The sequence below is a fragment of the Lepidothrix coronata genome, unplaced genomic scaffold, assembly GCF_001604755.1.
Source record: "Lepidothrix coronata isolate B3197 unplaced genomic scaffold, Lepidothrix_coronata-1.0 Scaffold177, whole genome shotgun sequence".
In the NCBI taxonomy this organism is placed as follows: Eukaryota; Metazoa; Chordata; class Aves; order Passeriformes; family Pipridae; genus Lepidothrix; species Lepidothrix coronata.
Genome location: NW_016690357.1, coordinates 262,316 through 289,965, shown reverse-complemented (window position 1 = coordinate 289,965; position 27,650 = coordinate 262,316). Strand labels below are relative to the sequence as shown.

Below are 27,650 nucleotides of genomic sequence, written 5' to 3'. Positions count from 1 at the left end.
CTCTCAAAAGTGAAGATTTAGTCCCTAAGCTGCATTTAAGGTTAAGCCTGCTGAAAAAATTGAGGGCTGAAACTTACAATATATCAAAATGGAAGTAAGTAAAAATATGGAAAAACTTGACAGATAAAGAAGGAATAAAAGTATTTTTATAAGACTGGAGGATTAAGGATACAAATTTTCTACCTTGCATACAGCAGTACAAGGAACAAATATGCTGTGCTCCTTCAGATCTCAAGATATCTAACCCTTATGTACTGAAGTGTTGAAAGAAAACACTTATGCCATTCTGTCAGACAGAGGTCTGGCCTCACCTCTGCTACAGCCATGAGTAGGCACAGTTACTCAGTCATTTTCTGTAGGGAATTATTACTTGTAAAAGTGATGCAGAGACTGACACAAGACTATTGCTAAGGAAAATCTTAACATCAGAAAGAACATGAACAAACAAATTCCCAAATACAAGGCTTCTGCTGTACTAATTAAATTGGAGGCTATTTAACACAAACTTTAGGGAAACCACCCTTATCAGGATCATTTGGAAGCTTTAAGAGGTAAGGTAAGAGAAGAAAGGAAATCTTGTTCTTTAAAATGACAAGTGGCTGCAGTACAAGAGCATGCTGGAAGGAAATTAAGTGGAGCAGAACATACCTGAAAATATGAAGAATAAAATATATGAGAATATAGTTCTGAGAAGAAAGATGTAAAGGAGAAACATGAGTGAAGGTCTTGAGCACTTTGAATTTGCACAATTGTGGAAGAAGAAAGTTTAAAAAAAACGCTGATGAATCACTCTGCAGACTCACCAGTACACTAAATTTTGGAGTTCAATACGGCTTGGTGATTTGTACTGGGACTGTGGCAAAGTGAGACTGGCTCTGCACAGCTGCACTGGAGTACATTACAACTAATCTCTGTGTTTATGCTTTCAAGTACATCAGAAGAAATTTTATTGAATAAACAACTCTGAACCTCTTGTACCTTTACTTTGTGCTGTGATTAGTTCAACACTTATTGCAAACCTATCTGATCTCAATTTTTGTTTACTCTTGTATTTTGTCGGTATGACACCTGTAATTATATGCTCTTGAGTTCTTTCTCTGGTTGTTTGCTCTTCTGCTAAACACAATATTAGCCCTTTAGAAATCCATTTATTTCTACCAGCTATCTATGAACCACTTATTGGCCGTGTCACAAATGAGTAGACTCTAATTAGCCCATCCATTAATTGTTCAGATTCCTGAAACTTTATTTAGACTACCATTGCATAGTCAATGGTCAGTGTCACCACCTGAGAGCAGGTTTTATATAAGAAAAATCAGTCTTACCCAAGAAGTGTAGAAATCTTAAGTAGGAAGAGTAGCCAGACAGGGCTACTACCTCGCAGTCCCACAGCTTCTATCTCACTTCCACCATCTGCCAAATGCTGCCAGCACAGCTGAGTGTGGCACAAGCAGTTACAGGGTGACAGAGGCTATGGTGCCATGCAGAGTGTGTTCAAAGCAATCAGAAAGCATGTTCTGTGGCCAAGGCCCCAAGACCTTATAACTGTCCCTGGTGATCCAAGGCATAGGACATATCCATCTGAGAAGAACAGAGGTGGAAAAGTATGCATTTTTCAGAATCTTGATTTTTTTAAGTTATAAAAATGGTTGAAAGTTTACAATCTACCTCATGCTTTTGCCGAAAAAATGGCAATCGCAAAGATAGAGATTGTTTCCTTCTATTGTGGATCAGAGCATTCAACAGCTTTTTATTTTTTGCCTGTAGTATTTCTACCAGAACAAACATGGAATTACCTTGTGATATGGTTTGAAGCTGGCTCCCTGCCAAGTCTCCAAACCTTACCACCAGAAGTCCCCCCCCGCCAAACCTCAGGGAGAAGAGGGAGAAAAAAAACTAAGAAAAACCCGAAACGAGAGAGAGACAACCAAAGTGAGATATATAAATATATTTACCCTTATATACAATTAAAATATACAATTTCACAAGGGAAAGGGAAGGGGGAAGGGAAAGGGAACAAAACTAAAATAAAACATATAGATATCCCAATTAGTGACCCAATATCTAACAACTAAAAGAGTTAGCAAAGAAAATATCTCACTACTCCCCTGGGACAACCGAGAGTTGCTCCGGAACGATCGCCGGCAACCTCTGTCTCCCAAGGTCGGCAAGGCCTTACCAGGCCTCACTGCCCAACACGGCAGACTCAACAGTAGGGAACCTGCACCTCCAAGCCGCCGGAAGGGAAGAGAGCAAAGGCCTTCCCTCCTTTCTTCTTATAGCCTGGCTTACGTAAAAATCGTAGGGAATACTGGGTAAATCTGGACCCTTCTTTGGTTACAAACTGGTCACCAAGGAAGGCCTAGCCCAAACCACCACACCTTGACTGTTTCCTTCAGTTTCCTTTCAGAGCAAAGGATCAAATGTCTTCAATTAATCCACTTTTGATAGATAGCTTGATTATAACTATTCAATATGATCAAGTATAGAAATGATTAGTAGATTGCCATATGACACTAATCTAAAATATGATGATGTTATGTGAGGTAAGTCATGAAAATTAAGATGCTACGGAAGGAATGACCATAGTTTAGCTGGTACAAACTCTCCAGAATTTATATTATTGCTTAGCACTGATTGCACTGTTTCCCTTTAGCTTCTCCAGGTATATACTTTATAATAGATACAAAAGATAGTATATCTGTCTTAAAATATCTGAGTATTTATGCTGCATTAAATGCCATTAGGTTTACACTCTATCTCTTTTATGTTCAGACTGGTCTTTCCTCACTTGCTATGGATCTCAGGTTAGCTTTTAAATTACATATTTCAGGGAATTGGGGTTTATCTTTGAATGCGACTCAGGAATTCATGAATAAATAAACTTGTCAGAACAGCTAGAGCATGTCTCTTACCTGCTCTTTGGGATGTGCTAAAGACTTTTTTCACAAAATAACAATTTGTTGAAGTGTGACTCAAATACAGTAAAAATCACCATAGAGAACTAACCTTGGAGGTGTATTTTTTTACAAATTGTTAAGTTGTTAATACTGCATGTCGTTTAGAGGCCTTTAGAAAAGACCTGGTCATCTGAAGTTAATGAGAACTCTGTCTTGAACTTAATTATTTTCAATTTTGTAACATTCTAATTAATAGAAAGTTAAGAACAGCTGAATTGAGAACAGTTCACAAGGAAATGTTCTAATTTTTCAAGAGTTGGTTCTAATATTGCTCGACAGCATTTTCCCCTTCACCAGTGAATTTGGAGTGGAGTTGACAAAAGAGGGTGCCTCTAGTTACCCAGCAGCTGAATCCTGAATTGCCATGGCTTAAAGCCAAGCTTGAATGGCTTCACTGACACTCATACCTGAGCTTGCTGCAGTTAAGTCTGAACTTTTTCATTTGTACAAAACATTTAATGGTGGCACTGTTAACTATCAGATAGATTTGTTAATTAGACATTCCCAACATTTTCTGCAACCTACTATAGGTATCAAAAATGAATTTGTATTGAATTGTAAATCTCTTTCAATCGTACTCTGACAGCTCCACAGACACAGCTCTGAGTGTAGGTGATGGCAGCATCAAGAATTTAACAGCAAAAAATCTGTCCTGCTGAAAACTTGCCTTTTGCCTATTTTTGTAGCTTTTCTTCTCCCTCCTGCAAGAACATGCCTTTCCATGAGTGATGGATTACTACATATAAGGAGTATTACAAAAAGGGTGCGTACATCAGATTCCAATTTGGTCACAAAAACTTACATACCTGCCATTGTCATCTCTCTGTAAAAAAGAGACAAAGTGACTTTTGCCTTCCATCATCAACCACATCATCAATCCTGGTATTAGTATTATCATCACTGTAGATTTTCAGAAGGTCAAGTTCAAATCTAAGCTCATTCCTAAGGCAGTAAAGCAAATTGGATTGATCTCTTCTGTAAAACCTGGGAATGTAGAATATCTAGTCTTAGTAGGCAGTTCCTCTCTTTTTGTGGATTCAGTGTCTGTATATAAGCCAAGAACAGTTAATCTGGTGGGAGAGGGCATGGTAAGCACAGCAAATACAAACTGACAGTATAAAAATAAATTATGAAAATTTATACTAATTCTCAAAACCCAACAACGAATGAAAAAAAAAATCAGTCCACACATGATACTTTTTAAACCTAGCAGATTTTAAGCCAAGTTGTATATGATTTGTGAAGGTTTGGGTTAGCAGTGGTATTAGTATTTTCAGCAGCTCATGATAACTTTCTGATTTATGTAGGAGTGTACCTACATAAATTGATTTAGGTGAAATAACATACAGTGAAATACACATGTGAGAGGAGACCAAGATACCACTTCTAGACGTGGACTCCAGGAAACTCTTCCGTCCACATTTTAAATAGGAAAACATAAACACAATTTAAGGTTTGAGTTCCTAATTTTTACCAGCATTTTTTACTATCTAATTCTCCTCTTCATAGTTTTTTTTTTTCATTAAATGATTGTGAATCTATGACTGCAAATAAGGAGTAACAGAGTAGAAGGTTGAGCTTTATATCAACACTTAATTGGAAGCAATAGAGCAATCTGTAAAATTTGCTATCAGGCTGTGCCAGGGATAGTACAGAAAAAAAAATATTGTCGTTTTGGTGGTAAGAGTGAATATACAAAGATTTAGTTGGGAGCAATTTCACTGAGCAAAGATTAAAAATATTGTACATTTTACCAGGTAGAGATCTCATACCTATAGATCTGATTTGTTTCTATGCTATGTTATCAACCATTTTTTTAATTTTTCAGAATGGAAAACCTGTTCAAGTATTTTTTATTTATGTGCTCCCTTTTTTGTATAGAACAAAGGGTTAATTCTGACACCAGAGTACATCAAGTAATGTTCTGATGCCACTAAATCACATATTTTAATGTAAGCGAAAGGTAGACTAAGAGAGGCAGAGGGCATGCATTAGTTGAATAGCTACTGGAAGCAGCCAAAATGATAGAACATCTTAAAGGTAATTGCAAGGGAAATGAATCCATGTAAGAAGTACAATACTTAAAGCATTCCCAGGTGTGAAAGTCCTTTTTGGTTGTAATGGTGCTAGCAAGTGCTCCTGTGGTACTTTCTTATTCTGTATATTTTCTACCGTCAGATAAGATAAATGAAAATGTCTTTTTGTTCATTGACAGTATTATCCCCTCTGACTGAAACATTTTATTCAAGTCTGAAATTTTAACCCTGCTGACATGAAATCATAGTTTTCTGTATCATGTCAGTGACCCACATTACTGTTAGAGAAGTGTTGTAGAACAGTAGCACTTGAGTTCTAGTTTTTTGTAAAATAAACCTTTTTGGAAATTGAACCAACAGCATAAATTTAGCACAGATCTTACTGTTAATGCTTTATGAGAAAAATGCTTACCTTGAAAGCATCCTACATGCCGTGGACAAGCCATGAAATACCTGGAAGGATTAATTTTTTTGGTAACCCACTTGTAGTATAACAGCACGATGTTAAAGAATTTATGGAGTTATGTCATATTTAGCAACAAAGAAAATTATCCAGGGCCTCATGTACTTGGCAAATCATGGTGATGATTTTAATTCCTTTGGTCACATGAAGTAGACCTTATACAAATAAACATTTCAATGAATCCTAGAGTTGTTTCTCAGATGAGTTGAATACTTTGAATGTAAGCAAGATTGGAAAGATCATGAAAACCTAATTTTATACTTTTCTTCAAGCACAGGCTGTTAAGGTTCAAATTCCTAATTTCTGTTCCCTGTTCCCCTGTGTCTTGTAGCAAACAGTACTTCACCTTCTTTACACTGAAGTGCATGAAGTGCAAGTTCACAGCAATTAACAACTGTAATGACATTTTAGAAATCCCCCATGAAGAAAGTTCATTATGCATTCCTTATTTACCTACGTATTAGTAGAAACTGGTTCTCTTACAGAAAAATGTAGTTTGTATTTGACTTCCTCCTTTACTCTTTACCAAAAAGTCTTCTCTATAGCTAAAATGATTAGCTTGTTGTAGTATCATTTGTGATTCAGGTGACATTCTTGAAGAAATGGTGCTTTTCTACATTGCCTAGTATTTCTGTTTAATACACTGGTGATAAAATTCTGACAACTGAAGAATGAAATAAGTATGAAAAACAAAATTCCTGGCTTTATAATGTTCCATTTACTTTCCTATTCCAAATGTAATGTTTTCTTATCACAAGAGTTAGCAATAGACACACGTGGAATTCACAGAATCAGAATGATAGGATGATTTGTGTTGAAAAGATATTAAAGATATCCAGTTCCAAGTCTGCCTGTTATGGGCAGGGAGCCTTCCACTAGAGCAGATTGCTCAAAGTTCCATCCAACGTGGTCTTGAACGTTTCCAGGGCTGGGGCATCCACAACTTCTCTGGGCGACCTGTTCCAGCACCTTACCATCCTCACAGTAAAGAATTTCCTCCTAATTATCTAATATAACCTTGACCGCTTTCAGGTTAAAGCCATTATCCTTTATCCCATCACTACATGCCCTTGTGGAAATACCTTGCTACAGCTATCTTTCAGACCCCTTTCAGGTAGTGGAATCAGTCTACTGGTAATTACAAATCTCGTAATTGCTATCTAGTATTGGCCTTTTTAGCCACCGCTTGTAACAAATGTGGGTAGAGCCCTTCCCAAATCTTCATTCGCGAAACCCAGCCATGATGATGATGATGATGATGATGAATTACAAATGTATTCCCATTCAGAGCAACAGAGGAACAACAAAATGACAACCCTCTTATACATTTTCTGTTTTAAATTCTGAATTCTGTTTGCCTGAGCCCTGACCTGAAGTTACCATGAGCTCTTACTGAATGGGAGACCTTTACTACTTTGCCTATTACTGTTGATTGGAGAATCATGCCAAAGCTGGAAACTGTGTATTTTCCTAATGGAGCAAACTGCATACATCTCTCTTCATTTTCTTGTGTGAGGCATTATTCTATCAGCACCTGACTTTGTTCCCTCTTTAGAGGGCTGGCAAAAAATTTGTCTAAATAGTCTATACCCAGAGAGAAAAAAATAATGGGAATCTTAGGGTGACAGGAGTAGGAAAATCAGACTTTTTGGCTAATATAAATTTGTGGAACTGTACTGCTATCCATGAGTACATACCCAGATAAAATAAATGACATAGTTTCTCTGTTTTGCCCAGCTGAACATCTGGTCCAAGATTTTGTTTTGTAAAAGAAGTGACTGGCTAATGATGCTTCTCTTATTATCATTTGTGTTTTCTTGGTGTTTTACGAAACAAGATTAGACTGAAATAATGATACTATCTGCTTTTAAAAGTCACTCTGTACAGATAAGTACATTTTGCATTAGAATTAGTTAAACTACAAATAAATAGTAAAATGAGCTAATAAACACAAAATCCAGATAGTTCTAACTGCTCTGTGCACTTAATTTTCAAATTTGTTTCCCTTAATATAAGAGTGGGATAACCAAGTCTGCTGGGTTAGCAGCAGACCTGTAAGGGGTTTAGGGGCTGGACTGACAAGCAAAGGACCCAGAATGAGGTGAACACAAAATCATCAAGTGAAAGCTTAAGCAGGGCCATCTCCTGCATTTTCATGTAAGCAAAGAAGTGCCTATTCTGGAGCAAACACCACCACTCTCCCAACCTTCTCTGAGAAATCAGCATACCGGGGTGCCTCTCTGAAGTACCTGTACGCTAATGCACACAGCATGGGGAATAAACATGAGGAGATCTGTGTGCAGTTATAGGGCTACAGTCCTGTTTGAATCACAGAAGCTTAATGGGATGTCTCCCATGACTAGCGAGTTGCAGTCAAGGGATACAGGTTTTTCAGGAGGAACTGGCCAGGAAGGTGAGAGGAAGCTGGCCTTTTTGTGAGAGAACAGCTGGAATGCGTGGAGTTCTGCCTTGGGATTGATGGTGAGCTGACTGAAAGCTTATGAGTAAGAATTAAAGAACAAATCAATATGCACATCGTGTCTGCTAAGGCCACCTGATCAGGAAGAATAAGTGGCCAAGGCCACTGGACCTCTTGGGGGACTTCAGCCACCCTGGTATCTGCTGAAGGAAAAACACAGAAGGGCATAAGCAATCAAGGATGCTCCTGGAGAGAATCAATGACAACTTCTTGACCCAAGTGACAATGCAGCCAATGAGCTGAGATGCTCTGCTGGATCTCATGCTTACAGACAAGGGCTTATTGGAATTGCAAAGGTTGGAGACAGCCTTGGTTGCAGTGACCATGCGATGTTGGACTTTGGGATTCTGGGAAGACAGAGTAGAGCAAAAAGCAATTTCATAACCCTAGACTTCAGAGAACAGACTTTGGCCTTTTCAAGGATCTATTTGGAAGAGTTTCATGGGTGTCATGGTTTAAGAGTCCCAAAATCTAATTCCCTAGTCTAAGACCCCTCCCACATCTCAACCCAATGTGAGATGGTTTTTTTCCAGACAGCCACACGAGACTCAAAATGGAGGAAAGGGAATATATATTACAATGACTGTACAAATAAATACTACAATACATTTTATACAGTCTTAGCTATCTCTACCATGACATAAAGGTATTTACAATGGATCAAATCTCTTCTCCCCTCCAAATAAAATCCAGGAGGGAAGAAGGAAAGATCCTTTTCACTCTCAGAGCAGCAATGTCTCTAGGGCAGCAGGTCTATCTGTTTCGCTCTTCTTCTCATGCAGCAGCTGCATCTCTGCCAGCACACATGAGGGGTATCCAAGCCCCTCAGCCACTCGTCTTCAAACGAGGGTCTTCCTCCGTGGGCTGCATTTCCCAGGACAAGGGCGGTATCACCACATCATATCACGAAGCACAGGGGTCTTCGTGACAGTCCTTATCTTCAGGGGATTCAAGTTCCCTACAGAGCTCTGTGCTGTCTCAAGCAGCGAGGGGGGGAGGGGGGGTGCAAGGTCACCCCCTCCCCATTCTTTCTCTGAGCTTTTTAGCTCCTCTCTGCAGTGCTGCTGCAGTTTTAGGACTTCCATTCAGTAGGAGTCCATTCTTTCCACTTAGGAAAGGTCACAAAAGGAGTTTGGGGTTTTTATTTCAGTTCTTACCCTAACTTCCTCTCTCTCTGCTGCTCTCTCTCTCTCTCTCTCTCTCGGCTCTCTCAGACAACTCTGTGTCTTCCTTGCTCAGCTGCATGATGAGCTTTCTGCTGCTTATCTTCTGCTGGCTCTTAGCCACAATCTCTGGACGCTGCTGCTGCTCTGTCTCTGCTCACTCACGGTGGAGAAAACTTCTTTAGCTTTCAGCTACAGGTACTTAGCCCAGCCTTATGCTGTTCCAAGTCCCTGCAGCCCCCCCCAGCCGGGGCTGGGGGGGCCCAGAGGCCCCAAGGGGCTCCAAGCCCCTTCCTCGTGGCCTCAGAACATGGCTACCACTTCTACCACCAAACTACAACTACCCTTTTCTTCCGTTCTAAGTGTGATATGTTTATATTTTGCAGAAGCGTTCATCGGGTAAAACTTCAAAACTTCAAGGGTCACCACCCCTTGGGGTTTTACCATTTTATAACTGCAGGGGGAAACACTGTTTCCCACCACCACAATGGGATAAGGCCCTCAAGGGAGGAGGGGCCCCAGAAATTTGGTTAATATTCAAAGCTAACCTGCAAGTCCTGCCAGAGTTACTGGGCACAGGGACAAGTTGCTCTGAGAAAATGAATATCTCCATTCTTGGAAATATTCAAAAGGTGTCCAAACACAGTCTATGTGCCCTGTTTAAGCAGTGGTGTTAGATAAGATGATCTCCAGAGGTCCCTTCCAACCTCAGCCATTCTATGACTCTACAGTTCTGAGATTCTGTGAACTGATACATACAGATTAAGAAAGAGTTTGTTTGACCTACATTTTAAAATATATTTAAGATGGCATAGAGGATAAGAAATTTACTAAGACAAATATCAGTCTTACTTAAACTGACCACACTATTCCCCTCCAACCTATCTTTTATCCTATATTTGATATTTGGGTAACTTTATGCTAAGAATCAGTAGCTATTTCTAAAAGACAAAAATGTATTCATAATGTGTATCATCTAGCAAAGCGATCTATTCTGTTTTTAACACAAGTTATCCTCCAAATGAAATTGAAGCAGGGAGATAATCAAAAGGTAGAACTACAGCTGTGTTTGGTGTATGGCTAATCAAAGAAAGAAACTGTTTGCTTTGATTCTTATCCTGTTGTCCTGTAAAGAATTAATGTGAGCAGCTGACAGTCTGAGCATTTATTTTGTAAACAGGGAGATCAAAGAAAAAGAAAAAGGCAAAAATCACCATAGCACAATTACAACTGTCCCTGAAAAATGGAGTAACCTAAACAACAATGTGTTTCCTTAATGTAGGTTTCAAGGTTAACAAAAAAATAAAAATATTTATTCTTTGCCTATTTATTACCGCTCTTTACTATCAATGCATAGTTAAGATTTATCATATATGTAAAGATTCACCTTTAAATTACATAAAACTTCTTTTCCTTGTGAAAATAATTCCAGAAACTTAACACTTGTAATGATGAATACCTCTGTCCCACTTCTACACAGTGGACAGATGAATAGATATTGATAAGGCCGGTCTGAACTCTTCTGCTAATCCTTCCTGAAGCATTACATTTTCATTATTCAAACTGGAACTGTGCAGTCTCCTAGCCACAAGGCTCTATTATTCTGTGCATATGTGTGTGTTTGCGTATGTATATAAAAATATAAATTAACCACAGAAGAAACTAGGACTCACTGTTCCAAGGACTAAATGTTCCATAACTCTTTGGCAGTCAGTAAATCAGAATCTGTGTGCTTTTAAAATTTTTATTTCTAATTTTTTTTAAATTTATTTTTTTTAAAAAATGAGATGTTTAAAAACAAACAATTTCACTGACTGGAGAATATGATCCCATTTCCAAGGGATGGCAAAGAACCACTTAGGTGCCTGTAAAACCTGTTTTTGGGCACTCAGGCACTATGGTAAAACATCTATGTACCAGTGAAAGGTATAGAATTGTATATCAAGAAAGAAATTAGGGCCCTGGTGCAGACAGACCAGACTAGCAAGGTATTGAGTGAAGGCAGCTCCATATTGCCATGCAGTCTGTTCTATAAAGTATATTGGTTTTGCATTTTTTTCGTCAAATACATACCTGTTTTTTTTCCAGTAGAGCAATAGATGATTAAGGCAATATTTATCATGAAAGAAAACAATATCTAATAAAAACCTCAGTGTAAGAGTAGGAATAGAAGGGTTCATCCAGCCACAATATACCTGTCAGGCTCCTGAGGGCACTATTATGCTACACTGGCTGTGACCAGTACACATTGCTACAAGGAAAAGTTTACAGTTTTGCAGTGACTACAAAGACAGTTCTAGCTCCTTAACTGTTCCATAACAGTTCTGGTGAACCAGGAATCATCTCTCAGAGGGAGAGAAGAAACTAGGGTGTGACAGGGGCTGCAGTCTTGGGCTCTGTCTGTGGTCTGAGATTGAGGAGAGGTTAAGAGCAAGGCCTAACGATGTTACCAAGTGCTGTTTGTTCACAGCACAGACTGTGCCCATGGCTGGGCTCAAGGTGTTGTACTCATCATCAGTATAGGCTCCTGCTGTGCCTGACATGAAGACGTTGCTCTCCCACAACCCCAAAGCCCTCAGTCTCTGCACCTGAGGGATTGGCTTGACAGCTCCACAGCTGCTCCCCTCCAGCAGCCTGGGGAAACTCAAGGCCTCCCCTCTACTTGGGGCACCCCCAGTTCCTCCACTGTAGCCTGCTGGGGGTGCCCAGCACTGTGAAAGGGCAATCTGCATCCTCAGGGTTTGCGAAGCAGCCCATGAAGCCCCAGCTGCAAGCTGCCCTGGAGAGGAGCCACAGGCATCTACCGGTGATATGTGTGGGATGAGTTTAATTTAGGCACCCAGGCTGAGCTGATGCTGCATGTCAGACATGTGGACAGGTAATCCAGGACTAAACAGTGAGTTTAAGGATGTTTAGAGTACGGATGTAAGAAACTGCAGCCTGGAGAAGGTCTGTGGAGTGAGATGGGCTCTGGGTGACAGCAGCACACACTTCCTTAGACCTGAACATTTTCATACTTGTGCTGGCTGATCTGCCTTCGAAGGTAAATGGGGAATTGCTCTTTCCTTTGTTTATAGCAGAAAAATTCATGACCAACATAACTGGACTCTATTATTTTTTCTGCTAGAAGACCTAATAAACCTTCTGCAGTAGGCCAAGTGCAGCTCCTGAGGGCAGCTCCTGGGGCTGTCTCCTGTAAAGCCTAAACCATTTCTCTCCCAGCATGCTGTGAAGCCTCTAAGGGCCTTAATAAACAATAAACAGAGACAAGTCCTGCTATTAGATCAGTTTTCATGCTTTTTGCAACAACGTAGAGAATTGTTAAACATTGCAGATATCTCTGAGCTGACTATTTGTCAGGGATGAAATTGAGACTTTCTGGTACCTCTGCCTCCAATAATATGCTTCCAAGAGATGCAGAGCTTGAAAAATGTGTTAAACATTTCTTTGCTGCACCATAAATGTCTTAGCTCCCATTTAATTTTATCCATGATTATTTACAATACAATGACTTTCATCTACCTATAAATCCTTACCTGGTACATTCTTTTTCTAAATTGCTTTATTAATCCTTAGTTATTATTAATTAGAAATGGCACAAACAGCGCAATCGTTTCCTTAACTCTGGCCGACAGCTGGGCTTTAATAGACTACAAAGCATGACTTTGGTATCTGGATTTTATTTTTCTTCTGCATTAGCAATGTCACATGGTTACAGAATGCAGAAAAAGAGGAGAAATATTTCTGAGTGTCGTTTTAAACTGTAGAGAGACAAGGTTTTATTATAAGTATAATGGATTGAAAGTCATGGTACGTTCTTAAATAATGCAAGCAGACAAAGCAGCTAGCAGCTTTGCATTTACAATTACTAATATTTTTTTTTATTACTTTTCATAACATCCTACCTTAGGTATGAGTTTACTTGTGTGTTACTAGAAACATTGGTCTCTCTCTGCCATGTTTGTGGGACCCACCCACAGATTATATAATGTGTGAAACAAATTTCATAAGTTCCCTGCAGTGACAATCGATCTGGCAGAATGTTTACATTTAACCATGCAAGATCCTGTTAATTGCTTGGTTCGGGAAGAGCATGATTTTCCCCTGGATACTCTTTATTCACTTGCTGATCATGCTTCTTTGACTTCCTTGCTGGAAGGCTTATGGATGATATAAAAATCATGTGAATAGCATTGAGTACCAGGAATGGAGGACCTTTCAGCTTCTACATCTAAATATAAGCAGAAGAATGGAAAAACACTGATAACACTGAAAATGTTTTAAATATTCTCATTTCGTGTATGTCACACAATGAATTTTTTGTCCTGGGCAACATCGTGATTACTTTTTATCTAGACTTATGTACTTTTTGGGCTCAATTTTTGCTACTTGAAATGGGTCTAAAATTATTTACTTACACCTTGGATGGGGTTCTTGTGTTAAATTGGTCCGTTGCATCTGGAAAGCATCAAGTGTTATGACAGAAAAGTAGGATTGGAGGAACTACTGCTCCACACAAAATTCTTTCTGAGTACATGCAATTCCTACTTTTGAAAACTAGAAATAAGCTTGATGCTTTCAACCAGTTACTGCTGAGACTAAAAATAGGAAGTTTTTTTCCCCCCAGTTTTATTAAATCAACCCAAACTATATAGAAGAAAGAATCTTCTTTCTACATACAGCCATGTGCTGCACACTGGAAACTGTCAGAAACACTTAGCTTCATGCTGAAAATGTTTTTTACCTATCTGTCTCTCTCTTGGTGTTTGCTATTGTGAAAAGAAAAGGACAAGTAAGGCAGTTGAAGGTTACCCTCAAACCACATGCAAGAAAAAGAAAAGGAAAGAAAATAAAAGAATCTTTTCAATTATAAATAGTGAATTCTATGAAACAGCTGCAACATGTTTCTGAATTCTTTGTTTCTGACTGCTTTCCCTTCATGCCTTGAGCAACCAAAAGGATTAATTCTGGGTAGTTATTTAAATATAGTTACTTGCTAAAAATCCTTTGCCAAGATCAGAGAAAAGGGATTAGGATTAAACTGTTCTAATCAAAAGTAGTGTGGGTTGGTTGATTTTTTTTTTTCCTGATAGGAATTCTTTTGCTTCAAGAAACAAGTATTAACACTATAGGGACTTCAGTGTCATATAGTACATATGTCTCAGTGCCAAGGAATACTAAATATAGAGAAAGGTTTTTATTTATTACCTTTATAGATGTCAGTGGATGTATTAAGGATGTTAAGAATAGTATTAAAATACATGTTGAGAAATAATATCAGCACTAGGTGTGTTTCTATTTTTGCCAGTTTGTAGAATGGCTTTGTCTTGTATGACTTCCCTACAGAAGTAACACAGAGAAAGTGTACAACTAGCTTCAGTCAGACCTCATCCTTGGTGTGCCTGTAATTGTTATAATAATAACCGGAATGTTTTCCTGTCATATTTACTTCCCTTCCATAACAGATGAGGTACAAAAAAATTGTATATACAAAAGATGTCAATGTAAAAATGGCATCTTAAGATCATGCTGTCCCTTTGGGTTTTTGTCTCCATTATTTTACACTGTATTTTTTTTTTAAATGATTGTTAGTGATTCTTTGTAGACATAATGATTCTTACTGTATTTAAATTAAATCTATGTGTCTAGCTAATCTGGGCATGGGTGTGAAAACACGGTTTTTAATGAGACATAATAGATATTTTAATGAAAATAATGTGGACATATTGGTCTAAGGTAAACTTCAGAAGAATATGCAGCACGTTACAGGGTTGTGGTAGGCTGATAGATTTTTCAGTTAAACTAGTTGAACTAGTACATGTATTACCCATTCCTCTGCAGCACAGAAATCAGGAAAAAGTTTCTATTTCTGGAACAAATAGAAATTTTTATTGCCTGGCTACCAAAATGCCATCTTCATCTAGTGCTTCCTGAAAGAGGCATTCCTCCCTTTATTTCTTTGGTCTTTTGTATGGTCTTGCACCCAGAGAGTTAGACATTAAGGTTGTTTCAGTCAGTTCTTCTATACTTGGAGTGATTACTGCAGATTATTTTAAAGTATTCTATTGCCCACTTATAATCACACAATGAACAAAACCATCTTGTTACCATTGCCCTCTGCTCTGAATAATCTTTCCAAACATTTCTTAGATGGGCTCTTTCAGAGATAGGTTTTGGATTACAAATACAATTACTTTTAATTGTACTTTTGGACAATTCAATTGTAATTCTGCATAAGTGGTCACTTGATATTTTTATGTGTTCTGACTCTCAGAATCTCTGTGGAACAACATTGGCACATGCCATATTATGTTGGCATGGCTGGCTTAGTGGTGTGTTGCTTCTTTAGGGTATGAAGAAGAAATTTGCCTTTCCCATCTTTTATTGCAGGTTCATGTCACACAAACAGACATTTTGTTTACTACATTACACCTTATGTCAGCAAATGGCTTCCTGTGATTGTCCAAAATGAAGGATGATGCCCTAATCTACCACTATAACTAACACTGTTCTTCCTCATCTTTTATACATAGTACAGTTCTAACTAAATTTAGGAAGTAAGGCTATTATGCTCTCACACTTTTTGGGTGAGAGTTCACATAGAGCAGCTTTTTTTTTTTACTTCCTGTTGTCCTACTCTGTCAAAAAGGAAAAAAAAAACTCAAACAAAACAACAACAACAAAAAAAACCACCCACCAACCCCCCCCCCAAAACACCAAACAAACGAAAAAAAACCCAACAAACAAACAAACCAAAAAATAGTCCAGTTCTAGAGAATTATGTGTTATCTATCTCACACTAAGTGGCACAGACTTCCATTTTTGGAACAGTTGGTACAGTGCACTATGCATATAAAATTTCTCCTAGAAAAATATTTAGAATATAGTGTAGCTGCTTTGGACTTTCTTTGACAAAGTAATTGATCTTATAATGCAAAGAAGATGATGTCTGTCTGACCTTTGATGGGAACAATGATATCTACAAAAGGCTTTTCCTTAGGTCAAGTAGTTGGTCCTTGGTATGCATTGTTAACAGGAAGGCACAGATATATCTTTGGTCTTCTGGCTTATGGACACACTTTCCTTGTTTAGAAATTAATTAAATCAGTTTGTACACTGGATATATTCTCAGTATTGACAAATGCTTTGTTTCATTTTCATACATACAGATGTTTGAGTCTTTTGCTTGGAGCCAAATGGAACCTAACCAAGATGTGACTAGTCCTGTAAAGCCTTGGCACCTGACTGCTCTTATATTGTGAAAAACCTTAGTAGCTCAAGGTCCTTTGAAAGCATACGCTGATCAATTTTCTGACTTTCTGGCAGTCTTTTTTCTTTGTGTGGTCTGTGCCTAAAGAAAACATTATTTTTTCCTCTCTAGGAATGGAAATATGTAGGTCCTACCAACTGCAGTTGTGCAATTTTTTTATATTTCATTGTGGAATGAGATGGTGGACTTGTATGAAATGAGACATAATGGAGAATTGTCCTATGTTGTAGCATTCCTCAGTTACTGAGTTGGTCCAATGTGGATGCCAATTAACTCTTGAGAATGTTTATATCAACGAGCTCTGAAAATGTTCAGTTCAGTGCAGGTCAAACTAACAGATTGTCTTTTTCATAACTCAGCAAGGATTTGGGATTTTAAAACAGGTGCATAAAAATATTTAGACATCTAGCTGACTCCTTCAGTTTTGTTTTTCTTCTCTTTTAACCATACCAAAGATGTATCAGGAGTTCTCAAGAGGTTACCCAGTGTATTCAAGTCTCATTGAAACTGAACAGATGCTTTTCAGCTTTGTTGAACCTTGGTTCCTAGGAAATTCATTAGCAGTTTACATGAAAATCCCTTGCCTTTAGAGTTGTATCCAGGTGACAGAGGCAAACAATGGGGAATGTACTCTTTGTTTTGCTTGACTTATTTTCTTGTTTACTTAAAGCTATATTTTCCTTTTCAGATTTTCTGTGCATTAATCGCTACAGTCCTATGAGCTTCTCCCATTGTGGATTACAGGTAGATTGTATGAGATGGTTATGAGAAAATGTGGTATGAGAGCTTAATACTGGGTCTCAGATGTTTGGAAACTCTATGTTGCAGAGATTTTTAACTGCCCAATATGGAATGCCTATTGAATTAAAAAAAAAACCCAAACAACTTAGTGGCTTGTACATCAGTTTCCTTATTTCTCCACAACACGATCTTTAATTTTCTTCAGGTATGCATGGCAGCACAGGTCAGGCCCAAAAGAACTGATCATTGCTGAGAAGAGTAAATCATGAGATAGTCCATTTTCTGAAGAAAGTGGCAGCGTTCTGGCAACGGGGAATACTTTGAAGCTGTGAAAGCTTGTTCTGAAGTGACAGAATCAATGTCCATGACATAGATTTGAATGCTTTCCTATTAGGCAGTCAGACCTGTTGCTAGACTACCAAGGGATCATCTTAGCTAATCACTGACATTAGCCATGACAGGAGTCTGTGAGGCCATAAAAAACTTACCCAAGCTATTTGTGGGAAATGTTGTCAGAGTGAGTTCTTTTAATACTTTATGCAGATTTATAGTGCTCCTTACCAGAGCTCCAGAAATTCAGACAGAGCAGGAGCAGCCTAGGAAACCCTTTTCACTGTTGAGACAAATCTTGATTCCTTTGCTAAGTGCTGGCTTAAGTAACATGGTAAAAAAACATAAGGAAATGATGAGAATAGACTGGATGCCTCCCATAAAGTTTAAAAATACCATAATGCATTAAATGGTGTCTGAATGGTGTCTGACCTGTAGTACAATCCAAACACAACACTACCTCTCCATCTCATCGTGACAAGTATACATTTCAGCTCATCTGCCCAGATGTATCAGGTCCAGTGCTTTCTGGCATTGTTGGATTTACTGTACCTATCTACTATATGTACATGTAGCACATATATAGCACATTCCACTCCCCGGGCTGTTCCTGAAGACCTGAGGGGTTGCCTTGGTAATGACATGAGGGACCCATGGGCTGCCTTGTGTAACCAAACCAATTCATAGAACCTTCCAGACTCATCTCTGAAAGGTGGGGAGAAGGTGCACACTAGATTAATTGTTCTGGTGGTGGTAGCTTGCTGTCATGCAGCATCGTTCCTGAGAACCCTGTGGAGCTTCATCTGTTATGGTCTGGTAGATTACCAGATGGATGCACAAATATGTTATGGAAAATACATGGACACTAATTTGTATTCATATAAAATGCACCAATTAAAAAAAAATTCTATCATCTTACTCCCACAGAAACAGGATTATGTAAAACTAACATTTTTAATTTGTATGATATACAAGAAAATTATATAGTTGCACTAATAACAAAAAAGGAAAAACCCCTGCCTGCTATTTAACTAAAACAAGTTTAAATGACTCTAGGAACACCATTGATAAATTCCACATTGGGTTATATTGTTTAGTTCCATTGATTTGAGTAGAATTATTCCATTAAAAATGAGTGAATAATTCACTATTTCACTAAGATTTGTGTGTTGATGTCCACTAGGTAAATGAACACACAAAGTCATTGTCAGAATTATGTTCAGCCTTTTGCTGCAATCATCCATAAGCCTGTGTAGAATTAGGATGGTAGGTAGATTTCTTTTGACATCGTTAAAGCTATGTCTATGCAGCATACAATTTACTCCATGTATTCACACTGAAAACTAGAAGTGGGTCATGCAAATCTAGTTATGTTCTTATTTACAGAGATTTTTGCAATAGACTGCTGAAGTGCTAGCATATCTTTATCAAAAGCCCAAAAAGTTTTAAAAACCCTAATAGACATAATAAATATTTAAGTTTATATCCAGTCAGTATAATTAGAATTACAATTATAAAACAATTACAGTTATATAATTTATACCATTAGTATTTATACTCAATAAATGCCTTAAATATTTAATTAAAAGTTTTTTGAAAGTTTTAAGTTTTTTTTGTTTTTAAAAATATTTCCTATCATTCATGAAGGTTTTGGTCCTTCTGTTTCTTGAAAGGCAAGAAGACTGTTAATTTCCAGTAGTGAAAAAATATATTCAGTTCTTTTATTCTCATGACTTCCAAATGAATTTATACAAGTATAGGCTAGATCTTTTTCTAACACTAGTAAACCTTGGACTTTTTGGATTCTACCCTGAAGCCATACACATGCTTTCAATTCAATCTTTCTGCTCAGATTTATGCAAAATTCTTAGCTCATCGGAAAAGCTTACTCCAATTAGTCTAATTTGACTGATGTGCAACACACCCATGCCTTTTTCTGTGACTGGTTATGTGGAGTATGCATTTTGTTCAGAAAAAATATTCCACCGCTGGCTTCCTGTGGCTAATTTATGGCCCACTCTGTCCTGAGCAATATATGTGATTCAGCATTAGGTATATTTGTGCTTAGGATACTCAAGAGTTTTTAGCTGTATATTTCTGTGTGTTTGCAAGGCTTGTTGCTTTCCTCACATGATGAAGCCATCCCAGCAGCTCTTATTTTTTTGTAGTTGCTTCCAGAGACTCATGGAATGCAATTACTTCAGAAATGTTTGTTCTAATAGAGTTGTTATTGCTGTGCAATGGATGTTTATTTGGAGGCATTTGAATGTAAAGGGCTGAATGGTCCACACTGCTGGAGCCCAGGTTTCATGTATGTTTAGGGCTATGGCATTCTCATTTATTCTGAATTTTACCTTTGATGCACTTGAGATATCCTTGTCTTGTCAGATTCTCTTGAATTTTACAAGTGCTGATATTACAAAAGGAATTCTACTTTTGATTTCTGCTTCAGACTTTCTCTCCTTTGTGATGGTAATTCTGAGATATCTGAAAGAATCCACTCACTCAAGTTTCTCAACTTTGATGTAAATTTCTAGTTGTATATGAGAATTTTGCATTGTCCTTTATCTATTTTTTTTTGTTCCTGTTTAATCAGCAGACCATGGGTAGTAGCTTTGTTGTTAGATCTGCTAGCTGTGGTTCTCTTTCTTCCAATCAAGCTGATACAACCTACAAAGTAATGATTACGGATCTTTTACCACTAGCTGATAACTTTGTCCTACCAGAATTTTCAAGCTTTTTGGATTTATTATGTTCAAGGAAAATATGAATAGAGATGCTGTCAGGAGAAACCTGTCTTTAACTCAATTCTTGTGAAATCACTTACTTAATGTGTACCAAGTGAAGATTACACTTTCTCAAAGCTTTTAATTTAGGTTTTAATGCAACTTGAATTTGCAGTTTTTTAGGAGGGAAACCTTTGCGTTTGCCTGTGAAGTTGAAGGAATTGTCTTTCTAGCTTTCGTATTGTTTCTTTACATAAACATTCCTAACTTTACCTTTGTTATTCATTTATGTTAGTGACCTGAAGTATTTAATGGAGCTGCACTCCTATATTCAGTACAAAGAATTTAGTGACTTGCAATATGCTGTGTGTCAGAATTCCCTTCAGACCGGAATTGCGGTTTGGTGGAATCTATGCTCCTATCTGATATGTGGATCAGATTCTGAGATCTACATCTGCTCTGGGAGCAGGACAATACTCTTAATGAGTGGGTTATACAAACATTTGCAGCCTATTCTATGCTAAGGCATATACTGGTAATGAATCTACCTCAGAGGACAGAAACTGAGTTGTCACCTCAAAATAATCTGTAGTTCTGTGATGAAGACAGATTTGGGATAGTAGGCAAGGAGTGTGAATTTGAGTCAACTGAGACAAAAAGTGGTTGAAGCCTGGACTTATCAAATCCCCAAAGACTGTACCAATTTGGGAGTATTTATTGGGTAAATAAAGGAGGCAAGAAAATGGGGCAATGATGCTATTTACTTTTTCTCTTTTCTGGAAAGTTCTGACCTGATTTCATCTAATAATCTCAGGAGATGGTTCACAGCTGTGGTTCTTCGAAAATGATGGACATCCAGCTTTACCCAGGTGCTGAGTTTGCAAACAAAAAAGTTTTTAAACATGCTACATAAAGGAGTTCAAGCAGAGCTGGTGCACAGAGTGGTTCAGAGATACTTATACATTCAAAGAGAGATATTTGCTTTAATATAGGACTGCAACCATACTAATAAGTCTTGACTGTCAGCCAGCTCTCCTGCCTAGTTGAGGTGTACACACACATACACTGCACACTAACGTTGCCAAAAATATGTGCCTTAGCCTAGTCTTCTTCACACCTATAATTCTGGTCTAGTCCTGCATTCCCTGTTGTCCAGATCCTAGTATGTTCTATGTCCTATAAAGACTGTACAGCAAGGGAATTTCTGTATTGGCTTTGGAGACCATGTAATTATATTCGCATTAATGAGTCTAATACTAGTCCAAACTTCTTCATTCTCAGTTTGATATAGGCTTATTTCAAATTTATTCAGATTTTATGCAGCTGCTACCCAGATTAAACATTGGACAACAGTTGTTTCTCAGTGTCAGTCATGCCTATCTCCTACTTTACAAGTTGTCATATGCCTGATCAAGCAGCGAAAAGCTCACAGCTTTTAAAATGATTTATTATTAGCAAATAGCTGAGAATTCATGTACCTGTGGCTTGAAAAAAAAAAGGCAATTGAGAATTAACAATTTATTTGGCTGTCAGGACTCAGCAGGGAGTTGCTAGTAATCATTAAAAAATCAGCGCACTGAAATTTAGTGTAGTCTCCCAAATCCCACTCCAAATTCTTACCTCAGTTCTCTCTCTCTCAAATTTGCTTATTGCCTATCAGTCTTAGTGGATGTTTAATAATCACTAGCTTCCTGAATTTAGTCAGTGATCTGTTAGTTGATGTACCTGGAGCAGATGATGGGAAAACCAGAAAGGATTGAATTCATCAAGAGTAATGTTTGTGCCCTGGGCTCCATTCATAGTCAGTAGAGATGTAGTCAATATAGTGAGTAGAGTCTGAAGTGCAATTTATCTCATCCTAAAGCAGCTGTCTCAGAGAAGTGAAATGAATCAAACCTTGAAAGTGCCCATTACTCTCCACTGACCTGAAAGGGAGCCAAGGGGGACTAGCTTCCAAGCTTCCATGTAAGCAGCCAGACATCAAGCATTAGATAATTTGAGCCCCATCCCACGCAAACAACATTATTTAACAGATGTGTAAAAGTACCTGTGAATTTGTTACATACCGGCCTATTCTGTTCAAAAGCTGGGTGCACAGGTTTGTAATCCAGTTGGGACAGAAAGCGTTTATTACAGCAAATGTGGTATCACATATGCAATCCAAATCCCTCAAGTTTGGACATACAGTTACATTTCTTTCTGTTCCAGATGCGGATGCTCAGCACTAATTTGGGGAGAAGAGGTAAAGAAGGGGACAAAGTAGAAAAAACGATTATTCCATGTAGTTAAACATCTGAACTGTAGCTATGAGATTTCAGTAACACCTTACGACTAGACTTACTTAGCTAATGTTGCTTAAAATTATGCTGCTGTGAACATATTGCCAGAATTCTTAGACATGTAGTGCTTCTTTTGCCATGCAAAAGGGTTTAAAGCTATAAAATTACAATTTTCTCTTTGTGATTGCATTCCTAAAAGTTGAGGTTAGTTTAGTATTGAACCCTGTGTATCTACTTCAACTGCCTTAAGTCAAACTTTAAAACTTATAAAATGTGCTTTCTATATGAAAATCATTTTCCTCACTTCATAAGCAGAAAAGAAAATAAAAGAAAGAAAGGTTAATGTAGAAATGTAATTTATATTAAACCCTTTGTCCCTTGTGGTGGTCTTCTGTAATCTGAAATTTACATCCTCTTTCTCCCTGCCTTAAACAAGGAGAAAAGGGAAAAAGACTCACGCCCCTTAATTTAATGAAGTTAGGAAATAATAACAGGAAATGAGGATTTTTGTTTTTTCTTCGGTGTGAATTAGCACAGGCATTATGATGAAGTTAAAATGCAGAGGTTAATTGAAAAATGTGATAAACAAAGCCCCTTGAAGGCAGCACTGACAACCTACTACCATTGGACAGTACACCTACTCCGAATTGCTGGAGATAAAAACAGAAAAGAGAAGAACAAAAATTAAAAAGAATAAATGAAAGAAAACCCCCTAAAGTTAATTGTCTTTCTGTTCCTTCCACCTCATTTCAGCCCAATTATAACTGGGAAAAGTCATTCTGTCTAATTTGCATTAATTCAGCTCTATGGAAAAATAGCTTAGACAGTGAATTTTATTTTATTGTATTTTATTTTTTGTTCCCCTGGTTATTGTGGAAATATTTAAAATAAAAGGAAATCCAGCAGAGCAAATTGCTATAAAAAACACATGGATAAGGTTCTTGATTTTTTTCAGTTGTTTTTTTTGTCAGATAAATTCTAAACATTTAATGTTAGACAGGAGTAATTCTTCAGTAGACAGTCTTTAATCACACTACAGAAAATGTTGAAATACCTGCTACAACTCCATCATCTCTGGCTAACCCCCTGTTATTATTGAGGAAGAAAATGTCCTGCAGGCTGTGGTAAACTTAGCTCTTTGCCTGCACTTGTATGTTTTTCATAATAGCCTTCAGAAAAGCTGCATAAATCCACATTTATGCTGTGTTTTGAAAATAAATCCAGTGCATGATCCTATTGTGTGCAAAGTTTAATGATGTAAAAGAACTCAAAAGTGTCCTTCACATTCATATTCAGTACCATGTTTCCACTCCAAATTTCAATTCACATTTTAATAAACACATTAAGAAGGCTCACTTGTGTTGAACCTATGTTACATCTAATTCCTCATTGAGATAGTGAAGAAAAACAGTATGTTTTGCTCTAAATTGTCAGTCAGTATACAAGCTCAGTCTGCCTCTTAGTGCTGTTTATATTAACAGGTAAGATTATCTGTGCAGGCCTTATTTACAATGTACTGTGCTTATAGTGCCCATTTGTACATCTTGCTGGAGCTAACATTTTCATAATGATGAGGAACAGCTGGCCACAAACTGCTGTTTCTCATTAAAAAGACATGTTTCCTGAGCTTCTGGGGATTCTGTATACTAAAACAATACATACTATTGACATTTTGCCCTTTTCATTTTCCTTTAGCTCTTCACTGATGGGCTATCTAGGGTTCAGGATTCTAAAAGAACCGCTGAAGTGCTTTTGAGAGAGAGAACCGAGGAGAAAGCTACTTTGAGTCATCAAAGACCCCAGGGAACTCAAGAAAAAATGTGGCCTGGGCACATTCCAGCTTGTATAGCAACATTGTTGGCTATTTAACTGTGTATTTTCAGTGAGGTAGCCTTGAAAAGCTACTGTGCTATGGTCTTGAACCTGTGATGACCACTGTATTCTGCTCCAAGAATGGCTTCACCCCAGATGTGAACGGAGTAATTTCTTCATAGTGATTTCAACCAGGAGAAGATAAATAACGAGGACTGTACTAATTACACCAGAAGGGTTTTTTTCCATCTATGTTGTTTAGCAATCAGAGGAGGTCCATCTGAAGAATCATTAGTTTTGTTTTTATTGGCTCAAAGATTTTATGCTGTGATGTAATAGTTTTTATGCTCATCTACTTTGTTTAAAATTGACTGGTTTTAGTATTTTCTCACTTCAAAAAGAAATGGATCTAGACTTGAAAGCATCTTCTATGATTTGAAGTGGTAAGCACTGTGGAACTAATGGGAAGGAGGACATCTGTAGTTTCCATTCAGCATCTGATTGGAATTAATGGCCAATTATCAGAGGTTATGGTGCTGTACCAAAAGACCAACTGCGGTCTGCTACAAATTTGGAGGCCACCATCTCCTGTGCTGTGAACTGCTGTAATTTTTGGTGGTGATTGCTTAATAAAGGTTTATTTAATGAGAATGGGAAGAATCAGTCCGAGTATACAGAATTATGTTATTCTGATTTAGGAGGAAGGACTTTAATATTAAACTGAAAATGGGAAAGAAAGGAATACAATACTTTAGTACAAAGTCTAGAACATGGTGATGATAAAATCCAACATGCTGAGGTGAATTCCAAAATGTGTGTTTCCTTTAGTCCATACTTACACACAGAGAAAAGCTGTTTCAGGCTTTCCTCAAGCTTGTGACCATTTGTGTTGTTATAAGTCTCTGTGAAAGGGACTAAGGTTCTGTGTGGACAGTCAACATTCATGTAGCACGAGGATGCACCATACAGAGATACATACTTCTGTGACTAAGTGAAAGTAGTGAAAGTGTTTTGTAGTAGTAATTTTTGTAGGAAAACAGATATTTCCCAATACAAATTTTAGAGATTGGATAAACAAAAGATATGCTTGAAATATATTTCAAGCTGTATTGAACTAGACATTTTGCATAAATTGTATCCGTGCATGGAATCAAAACATGCAGTGTGCTGAGTGTATTTTCAAATAGGCAAAGATAAACCAGCATACATGTACAAAAGAGAGAACCTTTCCATATAATGCATAACAAGTGGGACTCAGTCACAGTGCCTGTGGACTGAAGTCACTGCCTGATGCAAATAACATGAATGGTAACATCTACCCGAGAGAAAAATCAAAGGCATGGAAGACAAGGCAAAAAAGGGGTAGGAAAACAGTGCTTGCAGTCTATGCTGTTCAAAGCTGCAAGAGTTGAAGATTTAGTCAGAATTCTTCCCAATACTCCTTCTACAATCATTATTTTCTGTCAGACTCTACCGTCAAGGCTGTGGTTTATGCTCATTCTAATTTATTACCATCTTCTAATCCAATATATTAATGTATTCAACTGGATGCCTAAAAAATGTGATATATATATATATTTCCATCCAATTAAATGGGTTTTTTTGTTGTGTTTAAGGAGGAGTAAGATTTAACAAGTGACAAAAATTTCCATAAAGATTCATGCTTTTGCTATATCGGTGCCTTTTGCGTTCATCTCATTTTCCTTTCATTTTGCTTTCAACTTGAAATTGGCCAGCTCTTAGTAAGTTCAGAACTGTGGCATTATTTTTGCTAGTTTTCTGGGAAAAAAAAAAATTTCTTTTGCCATCATCTGAATAAATCTTTAAAATGCCATCAGTAGAACACACTTGAGATATGTGAAGGATCTAGAGCACAGGTCATATGAGGAGTGGCTAAGGGAACTGGGGTTTAGCCTGGAGAAAAGAATGCTCAGGGGAGACCTTATCACTCTCTAAAACTACCTGAAAGGAGAGTGCAGCAACGTGACAGTCAGTCAGCCTGTTCTCCCATGTAAGAAATGACAGGACGAGAGGAAATGGCCTCAAGTTGCACCAGTGGAGGGTTAGATTAGATGCTAGGAAAAATTTCTTCACTGAAATGGTTGTGGAGTATTGGAATAGTCTGCCTAGAGAGTCACCATAGCTGGAGGTATTCCAAAAGTTTGTAGATGTGCCACTTGGGAATATAGTTTAGTGGTGAACATGGCGCTGGGTTAATGTTTGGACTTGATGATCTTAGAGGTCTTTTCCAACTTCAGTGATTCTATAATATATGAAGAAAAGTTTATGAATTTTCTTTCTGAGAAGTAGCGTCTGATATTTTCTGAGCAATGGGCATATATAGAGGATGAATGTCAGAGCCTGTTTTAGTTCCTTCCTCCCAGGGGTTCCAGAATGGTGGAATAGCTTCCACATGGAGGTTTTCTATCATTGTGCACGGAGATATTTGAAGTGAGGGATCTTTGGTGTGTCTTCTGAGAGAGATGGATTGAAGGTCCTGTACATTATCATAACTCTTACCCCTTTACTTTGGCCCTTACCCTGTGTACTTTGCAATGAAAGCTGTTGTGGTATGATAAAGTGCAACTTCTTCTAATTCTTGTGCCATTCTCTTTGTAATACATGTAGCTGAGGAGCATGCCAATTCTTTTTCCTTGATGTAGTCACATATCCAACAGGGAGAAAATATATCAGCAGTATTGTAGTTGATGCAATCTTCTGTCAGAGAATTTAGAACTAAAATTGGGTCCTGAAGAAATCCTGAAAATGATGTGTTGATTCTTTGCCCTATATTGCCTCCCTCCCCTTGTCTGAGGTTCAGTTCTGGGGTAGAGAATCAGGGATAGTCCTGAATATCTGCTCAGAAAACTGAATACTGAGTCTGTGGCTTGACCTGTAATAAGTTACTCAGTTTATCTTTACAAAAGGTTAGAAACTGTAAAATCTCCCCCATACACCAATTAGGACATGGGAGAAAAAAGGACCAACAAAGACAGAGCAGTAGGAGGTGCTCAGTTCTGGAAGAGGTACATCCCAGAAGGGACTATGGTCTGTGGATAACTCATGCAGATACAGCTGCTTCCGAAAAGGGCTTATCACTTGTGGACAGCCCATGCCAGAGCAACAGAGCAAAGGAAACTACGTAGAAGGAGCAGTGGAAGAAAAGAGTGAGAAATGAAGAGAGGCTAAAGAAAACCTTTACACCCTCACCCCACTCTCCTGAGTTGTTTGTTGCCTCATCAAAGGGGTTGAATGCAGTGTATGGCAATAACATGGAGGATAAGCAAGTGGGGAGGAGAGCAATGCCTACAGTGAAATTGAGTGTGGGAAGTGGGGAAGACATGTTTTTTTCCCAAGTGTTTACATGGTTTTTGTTTTGTTTCTCAATACC

General features: G+C 37.9%; 1 long non-coding RNA gene across 1 annotated transcript; it reads left to right on the top strand.

Annotated features, from left to right (window-relative positions):
- The first annotated feature begins 2,371 nt into the window (after window positions 1-2,371).
- On the top strand, window positions 2,372-17,115 carry LOC108504857. Its single transcript, XR_001877276.1, has 3 exons — window positions 2,372-2,546; window positions 3,647-3,723; window positions 17,060-17,115. It is a non-coding gene; the product is annotated as an uncharacterized LOC108504857 (long non-coding RNA).
- Window positions 17,116-27,650: the final 10,535 nt, after the last annotated feature.